This window comes from Strongylocentrotus purpuratus, unplaced genomic scaffold (genome assembly GCF_000002235.5).
Source record: "Strongylocentrotus purpuratus isolate Spur 01 unplaced genomic scaffold, Spur_5.0 spur5_scaffold_10, whole genome shotgun sequence".
Lineage (NCBI taxonomy): Eukaryota > Metazoa > Echinodermata > Echinoidea > Camarodonta > Strongylocentrotidae > Strongylocentrotus > Strongylocentrotus purpuratus.
In genome coordinates, this window is record NW_022145595.1 from 21,119,850 (window position 1) to 21,128,702 (window position 8,853).

Consider the following 8,853-nt stretch of genomic DNA (forward strand, 5'->3'; position numbering starts at 1 on the left):
TTAATTGATAAAATGTTTGGATCTTATCTAAAGGCCATTTAATGAGCAGAATGGGCATTTATGGGATATCCTACATTGCTACATAGGGGGTCATGTAGGGGGTCAACAGGGCCCTGTTTCATATAAATTTGTATCAATAACAAATGCGGGGTTTCTGTGGCAAATTTGCTCTCAGCCAATCATATGCCACGAATTCAGAAATTTATAACAGTTATTTTAACTTGTTATTACACACAGAGAAAACTAGGTGTCAATTGACTCCCTATAGGGAGTAACTGCTTGTCGCATATGTGACACCCCTCAGGGAGTAAATTACTTTTTTTCATAAGAAGGTGTAAATTTGCACCCCAAGGTTATGATTGTACTCCCTTTAAGAAGTGAAATTTGCACCCAATGGTGCTCATTTAACACCTTTTGGTTCCATTTTCACGAAAAATAGGTTCGAATTTACACTCGTGGGGCTGAATTTTATACCCTTTATGATCGATTCCACACCCTGTGGGGAGTAAATCTACATCCTTTTTATGCACAGCATCAACCAATTGATCATCCCTCGAACAATCAATCATCCATGCTACGTAATCACCCAACAGTCACTGACTCTCATCCTTTTGTCTACGTTTCACTGGTCTAAAGAAATCAGACCAGAATGTCGATTTATAATGTTGAAAGGCTTTAATGCTCACCTAAACAACAATTAGTGTGAACTCAATACAATTGCAGACTGTAAGAACTAACTTATGGCTGGAGTTATCGGTTCAAATGTAATGGAATTACTTAAACACACAATCCTGCCTTACCGAATTTCTTCCCTTTACTTACACGTATAATAAGACAATTATGTACTAGTTAGTAAAACAACACTTCTGCTAATTTCATTAAATTATCAAATATAACCCTCGGTACAACCCCTTATTCTTGATCGGATGACTTTCACTAAAATAAAATGCCCAAATGAAACATGATAATTCCCCCTACACGAATAAAATATGTGAATTAAGCTTTTAAAAAATTCATTTGGCAGTACCTATATTGACACGATGCGCCATATATTGCTGTAGCGCATGCGCATATGCACTGACCAATCAGAGCTCGTCTGACTAAAATAGGGTGTAAAATTACATCCCTCAAATATATACACCTTTGCGTATTTCCGTGTTTTACTCCCTAAAAGGTGTAAAAACGGCGCCCTATTTTTTCCAATTTCGTTTTACTCCCCAAGAACACCTTTTATTTCTCTGTGTGTAATAGCAAGTTTTTGTGAAACAGATTCCAGGTTAGGATTCTTACAAAAGGCAAAATAATATGTCCCATTTATGTAGGAAACTCCATATTTAATTCATTAACTGCACAAAGCTAAGCGCCTTTTGAGGCCACAATGCATACTGTTGAAATTCAACATGGCCACCATCCTGGTTGGATAGTAATGTATTTAAAAAACTAAAAGGCCAGCAAAATGTACTAATGCTATGTCATGATAATCTTCTCTCACAATATTGATGTCACATCACTTATTAATTAAGGATACCCTGAAAATCACTTTAACAGCTAGTTCCTCGGATAAAATATTGTAGCTATTCATGTGAACGTGAGTAACGTCCTATTCAGGTTCCTATGCAGCCAGAGGAAGTGGAGAAATGAATGAAGAATGTGAATAATGACCGGGCCTATGTCAATGGCTCCCTGCCTGAGCCACTCAAATAATGATGCAAACGTACTAATTCAAGCCATACCTGACGTATTTGTCATCTATTGTAGAAACCACAGAAGCATCAAGATCCCCTATTGAGCTCCACACTTATTCTTCAGGTGACGGCCCTGAGCAGCCCGGGAAACAGCATATGTTGTGTTCGGCTACCTTTGGGCCAATGGTATGAGATGATTGCGGAATCCTAGGACTGGATATCAGTCAGGCTCTGTGATGAGAAGAAACATGTTGATGGAAGTTATTGAGACTGTCCTATACAAATCGAAACTATATTCATCGATCCGAATTCTTCTAGCTGAGATAGGTAAGAGCACATATTTAATTTTTTGTTTTTGTCCCGAAAATTTGGCCGACCGATATTTCGTTCAGTTGGGGGGGGGGGGGGAGGGGAGGGGGGTAAGGTCACCTTTTTTGGTCACCCTTTAACCCCTCACTCCACAACAAACTGTCGAAACGGAATATTTTCACCAAAACCATTACATCATCTCCTTGGAAATCGACTGTCACAGGTATCCCCAACAAAGCGTTTTACAATTTGGACCACGATGGCAACTTTGTGACCATGTTCTCCGACTTCCAAAAGATGTTCCTGCTCATAAGCTTATAGATAAGTACTTCGGGGGGGGGGGGGATGAGTGTGGAAGCTAGCGAAGACACCCTCTGAATGTTGGAGAATGACGAAAAACGACCTCAATAAGCTGTCGGTCTTCCACACAAAGAACCTGAGAAGAATATGTCGCATTTTCTGGCCAAACACCATTTCAAATGAAGCACTGTATGCCCAATGCCATCGAGACAGCATGGAGAACTTCATCATGAGAAGAAGGTGGAGATGGATGGGACATGTTATGAGAAAGAACATAGATGACAACATGGGATACCATCTAAAGACTGGCCCAGGATCGGAAGGAGTGGAAGACTTTTGTTGCTGCCCTATGTGCCGGGAGGCATAATGGGCAGTAAGTAAGTATGTGATGGTATGATCAAAGAGAGAGTAAAAACAAACGAAACCCCTAGGAGACATGGGTGTCGATCCCGGGGGGGATGGGGGGGATATATCCCCCCCAATACTTCAGGTGGGGGGGATGGCCTGTACAATCATCCCCCCCAATAATTCACCATAAAAAAATATTAAAAAATGAAGAGAAACATTAATGATGAGAGTCCGATGAGAGTAGTTAATGGTTATTACTCGCAAGATGACCATCAATATACACATTTTGCTATCTCATTTTCATAATACATACATATATATGAAGTAAATAAGACAACCGTATATGAGACAAGAATAAATTAAATTCTCGCACATACTGCTTCATCAGGAATTGATGAATTTATTCAATTTGGTCAATCAACAGCATCATAGAAATGCAGTGCGCCAAATGCAAAGACGCAGTATCAAAAGCAACGAGCTAAATGTTAAGCGCGAAGCAAAAAAGTAGCAATCTGCAATGCACATGATCATCAGACAATCCTGGACAGTGTAAACATACATGAACTCTGTGACGATTTCGTGATGAGATCGGAGACAAGGAGAAAGATTTTCGGACATTAGTATGACTTATAAAATAGTTCACTAGTTGTTTATGTTGTTTCCGTTCACCCTTTTTCAAATTCACGTCATTGTATCTTTATTTTTATTTTTTTTACTCATTTTATTTCCTGATATTTCCTAAAACATTTTTCATTTTTGGAGAAAGATTATTATGTCACAACTTATTTGTGACACAACTTATTTTCAGTGGGGAAACTGAATTCAGACAAGGATTAATATAGAGAACAGTACAACGAATCGTCTTCTTTCTCTAATAATTTAGCGAACAGGGCAAAGTTGTTAGGGGGACAACTGAATTCAGACGTGGATTAAGAGTAATAATCAAATGAAACGTCAAAGTACACGATACAACTAATAGTCTTCTTTTACTTATAAATTAATGAAAGGTGAAAGCTTCCGCGCTACGCGCAGAATGGGCGAAAATGAATACAGACAAGGATTAAGAGTAATAATTTATGCACGGTAGGGGGGAAACTGAATTCATGAAGGACACGATACAACAAATCGTCTTCTTTCTCTAATAATGTAATAAAATGTAAAAGCTTCCGCGCTTCGCGCATGAATGGGCAAAATTGAATTCAGACAAGGATTAAGAGTCGAGAATGGTACATCGAATCGTCTTCTTTCTTTAATAATCTAATGAAACGTCAGAGCTTCCGCGCTACGCGCGGGGGAAGGGGAACTTGATTCAAACAAGGATTAAAAGTCGAGAATGGTACATCGATTCGTCATAATCTGATGGAACGTCAGAGCTTCCGCGCTACGCGCGGGGAAAGGGGAGCTTGATTCAAACAAGGATTAAGAGTCGAGAATGGTACATAGAATCGTCTTCTTTCTTTAATAATCTAATGAAACGTCAGAGCTTCCGCGCTACGCGCGGAGGAAGGGGAACTTGATTCAAACAAGGATTAAGAGTCGAGAATGGTACATCGAATCGTCTTCTTTCTTTAATAATCTAATGAAACGTCAGAGCTTCCGCGCTACGCGCGGAGGAAGGGGAACTTGATTCAAGCAAGGATTAAGAGTCGAGAATGGTACATCGAATCGTCTTCTTTCTTTAATAATCTAATGAAACGTCAGAGCTTCCGCGCTACGCGCGGGGGGAAGGGGAACTTGATTCAAACAAGGATTAAGAGTCGAGAATAGTACATCGAATCGTCTTCTTTCTTTAATAATCTAATGAAACGTCAGAGCTCCCGCGCTATGCGCGGAGAAAGGGGAATTTGATTAAAACAAGGATCAAGAGTCGAGAACGGTCCAACGAATCGTCTTCTTTCTCTAATAATTTAGTGAAATAAGCTTCCGCGCTTTGCGGGGGGGGGGGGGAGTCCCCTCTCTGCACCCAACCCCCTAGGAACCGCGCTTCGCGTGCTCACTACCGCCCCCCTAAAATTAAATCCTGGCTACGCGCTTGGGAGGGGTGCAACTTGCCACACGCTTCTACCACTTTGGTTGCTTTGATCCATTGCCGAAAATATTTTGGCACCTATCATCCCCCCCAACCACGGATACAAATCGACACCCTTGCTAGGAGAGATATAAACAACAAACACATGAAACGAAAATGGTGCCTGTCTAAGTGCACTTAGAAAAATAGAACATTATGCTACATAAATGGCCTGGGTAAAATGTTGTGGTTACATACAGTCCTAACTTTCTTAGACTCCGAAAGATGGTAGAGGCTTTGGGCCGACGATTTCGTTATTTTTCGTTACCTACATGTGTGCCTAGGGCGAAAAAAGTTGTCATCAAACTGGTAAAGTTATATGACCGTTAGATTTTCTGTACCTGACATTCCCATATCTAAAACAGAAGAAAGACTACTCTAGACAATTTTGTTATAAAACAAATTACGATAGAGCTCACATGGCAGCTATTTAAATGTAAGATTTAAACAAAACAATGGTCACGGGGGCGCCTTGCTTACTCACTTGTAACTCAATGCCATCTTAGTCCCTTTATTGACATTAAATCGATGAAATATCATCAGAATCATAATTCTCTCTACCTAAGAACCCATATTTGTAGAAACTGTCATTATTCTAGTCTTTTTGAAATTGCATTTGGCTTGACGTGGCCATATATGATTTTACAAAATATGACGGTCACAGGATCAAATTAGTTGATCAACATCTAAATCGCAATCCCTGTATATTCCAATTTGACGATCAACTCAAATAGCAGTCATTTGGGATTTTACCTCCGACGCCGATTTAAAAAAAGGGAAACAAAGTAATATCCCTCGCCATTTCTGGAAGACAGAGTTTCTGCAGTCTTAACTGATTTGCATAAGTATTATTTTTCCTTCTTAATTTGAATGTGATCGTCGTCTTCTTTTATATCTTTTATCTTGCCAATATCGTTATGTTTTCAATGTTTCTTTTACCAAAGACATCGCATTACAATTGAACCTGAACTAAATCCTTAAATTTGACCCAAAACGTATACATGACGGTGTAATCTTAAAAGGCTAACACCCTAAACATAACCATAAATCGTCAATTTAACCCTTACCCTAACCCTTGTCTAGCATACTCATAAACCTCAGCTCTAGACCACACGATAAAAACAGATTACATGTATATTCCTTAGCCCTATAAAGGTCAATACAATAATAATCATCATAATCTTGTTCAAACTTAAACTATATAGGTAACCGTACCACCATATACCCCAAACTTTGAACTTTACCCACTATCGTGCTTCAGTTGGACTTAAAGGGGGTGGCGGGGTAGCATTTTATTAAGAACATCAGGTCAAACAACTATTGGGGCTTAGCTGCAAAATAACCCACAATCCATGATAATGAATTAGGGTCAGGGAAAGGGTTAGTACTAGGGTTGTGTGAAGGGTTAGGACTAGAGAAGAGTGTAGTTTGCATACGATTGTCCGTCTAGACATTTTCATCGAATCAGGGTACGGTAAGATAAAGTCTACTTTTGTATAACCCCTTTATATACGCAGAATAGTGAATTAATACGCAATGCAGCTCGGCTGCAAAGTAGGGGGTTGTGGTTAGGTTGTAACTACCCCCTAAGTTCATCCGATTTCCGTATTTTTAGTTATGACTTTGGTGCAGTGGGGGGGGGGAAGATAAATGAATATGGAAAATCAATTTGATAAACTAACAGACGATATTTAAAGCTATGAATCATCATTACCATTACCATCGTCATCATAACCTTACCCCCTCTCCCCCTCTCTCTCTCTCTCTCTCTCCAAAGGCAGTAATCACCATGAAGAGAAATGTAAGTCACATATTAGCACTATAAAAGTTGATCGGCATTGATGACCACATTATAATCACCGTAGTTGTTCAAGTAATGTGCGAGAAATTTGTTAAAATTTAACTTTTTCGGGTATAGCAACTAACCCGCTTTGTCCTTCTTCTTTCTTCCTTTCTTTTTCTTCTTCTTTCTTTTCTTCTTCCTTAATATTTATTTAAGATATCTAACATGCATTCTTTTATTTAAGATTATTTGGTAATCAGAGTTTGCTATCATAGCAAACTTTGATTACCAAATAATGGTACGTTGCTGCTGATATTGCTGGGGTCCAACTTTTCTCTACACTTGCAATGGAAATATTAAATAATGCCTTATATAGTAAACGCAAGTAAAGAAGCTTCTGTTTATAGTTCATTTGCTTTATTTGCAAAAGAGACAATAGAGGACTTTTCCACTTTGAGCAGCAGTGCATAGTCTCAAAATTCTGTCGCTGTAAAGTTGGAAGTACAATACCCGCAGAAACTGAGACGGAACCTCATTCTGTTCTTCAAATTAACCTTTAATTTAGTTTTGCAGATTAATATTTAGGGAATGGTCGCACATCATGATTGATAATAAATAACGACACTCTATTTTGATATTTAAAAGTGCATGTATATTCATGGCTTTTTGTACCCATGTTTTATTGTACTTTTCCGCTTTTTCTTGTTAATGTCATGAACAATAGAGGATTAAAACTTGTTTCATTTGAAAGTTGCATTGTGCCTAATCTGCATATTATTCAACATAATAATCTTTCACATTTTGAGTATAATAATTCCTTCATGTTTTGAATTTGATCGTCTTCTTTTTTTAATTACTTTTCTTTTGTCAATATCATAATGTTTTCATGCATCTTTTATTATGGCCCGGTCCCACTGGCCGATGGACACAAAACGTATGCTTAAAGGACACAGCGGACGAGCAAAATTTCGCGGGTGGCTCCATCCGTTTTCATCCGCTCCAGAAATGAACAAAATTTGTGAAAATTTGCGAAAACAGAACGGAAAATAACGGACGTGGGTAGAATGAAGCGGGGATGCTAAACGGATGTTCATAGGAAGCCTAGCGGATGAAAGAGGATGGAAGTGGATGAAAGCTTTGAATACTTTATATACGAGATGCATACGCTTACATCCTTTCTATTTCCGTGCTACTAACGATGTATAGACGTTCCATGTACCTTATCTTTCCTCCCTCTTTCCGTTTTCAGCTGCAGCGGATGTGAGTTGCGAGGATGCCCAGAGGATGCAGAAAGGATACAGCGGACGTTTAACGGATGATAACGGACATAGAACGTTTGTTGCTCGTATTTGTCGCGGATTTACATCGTACACGGCGGAAGTTCATCCGTTTTAAAAGTTTTGTGCAGCTCAAAACTTTTTGCGCGGATGAAATCACAGTGGACGGATGCTCGATGGATAGAGCGTATGAAACACGTATGCAATGAGTACGGAACGGATGCATAGCGTTTTCCAACGGATGGCAAGATTTTTTTTACGTTTTACATCCTCTTTGCATCCGTAAGTGCAGTGGGACCGGGCCTTTACCAAAAACATCGCATTCAAACTGAACCTAAACCCAATCCGTAATTTTGACCCCAGACCTATGACTAACACAATAACTTTAAAGGCTGACACACTAACCTAGCATACTCAGCCCTGAACCACACGGTAAAAAAAATGTTCATGTATATTCCTTAAGCCCCCATCACACCAAACTAGTTCTCACTACGTTTTGGAACCGTCCAAGAAAATCGTAGAACGGGTTGTGGTCGGAGTAGAATTTGTAAATAATGTCTATAATAATAATGTTCATTCATAAACAGTCCCCAATACGTCCATCTCGTCTGTACCCCATCCACAGTCTGGTCATATCAAGTCTTGATCGGATAAATTTGCCATTACCAGGCAGTTCAAGTCAGTCCGTAGTCAGTTTATATTTTATTAACTAGTTCTACCTCGTTCCCAATACGACCAAACCCATTCTAACAAGTTCAGAGACAGTTCAGCTCGTCCTCATCTCGTTCTTAGTGCGTTCGAACGCGCTCCTAGAACGTGTGGAATCACGTTCTTGCTCAAGGGTTATCAAACCCCAGCGCGTTCTTGCCATTCCTTATTCCCGTTCAACTTGAACGATTCAAGCTGTGCAAATCAAGACATACAAGTGAAGCCCTCATCACACCAAACTAGTTCTCACTACGTTCTGTAAAATGTTGACAAACGTGCTCACACTGTGTGCGAACGGAGTGAACGGAGAATCAGCTGTTTACGATCTGTTAAATAACTTTATGGACGGGCTCGGACTGGCTTGGACGGGAAGGG